Source organism: Cucurbita pepo, unplaced genomic scaffold (assembly GCF_002806865.2).
Source record: "Cucurbita pepo subsp. pepo cultivar mu-cu-16 unplaced genomic scaffold, ASM280686v2 Cp4.1_scaffold019509, whole genome shotgun sequence".
NCBI lineage: Eukaryota > Viridiplantae > Streptophyta > Magnoliopsida > Cucurbitales > Cucurbitaceae > Cucurbita > Cucurbita pepo.
In genome coordinates this window covers 1-258 of record NW_019665214.1, presented here as the reverse complement: position 1 = coordinate 258, position 258 = coordinate 1, and the positions used below count along the sequence as shown (strand labels likewise).

At 41.5% G+C, this 258-nt stretch overlaps 1 non-coding gene across 1 annotated transcript; it reads right to left on the bottom strand.

Annotated features, from left to right (window-relative positions):
- Nucleotides 1-131: 131 nt before the first annotated feature.
- TRNAN-GUU lies at nt 132-205 on the bottom strand. Its single transcript has one exon. It is a non-coding gene; the product is annotated as a tRNA-Asn (tRNA).
- Between the last annotated feature and the right edge of the window lie 53 nt (nt 206-258).

Below are 258 nucleotides of genomic sequence, written 5' to 3'. Positions count from 1 at the left end.
TTTGGTCCTCGTAAGAGGGCGTGGGTTCAAATCCCACTTTTAACGATCCATCAAATATAATTGTTAGGCAACACTCGTGCCAAAGTGGATAATATCTATAACCACCCACCTGAGGCATGCTTTGTTCACATCGCTAAAAGGATGGCTTGAACCTCTAACCTTGTGGTTAACAGCCACACGCTTTAACCAACTAAGCTATTCCAGCTAATCATTTGTAACAATCTAAGACCACCATTAGTTGATATTGTCTGCTTTCGT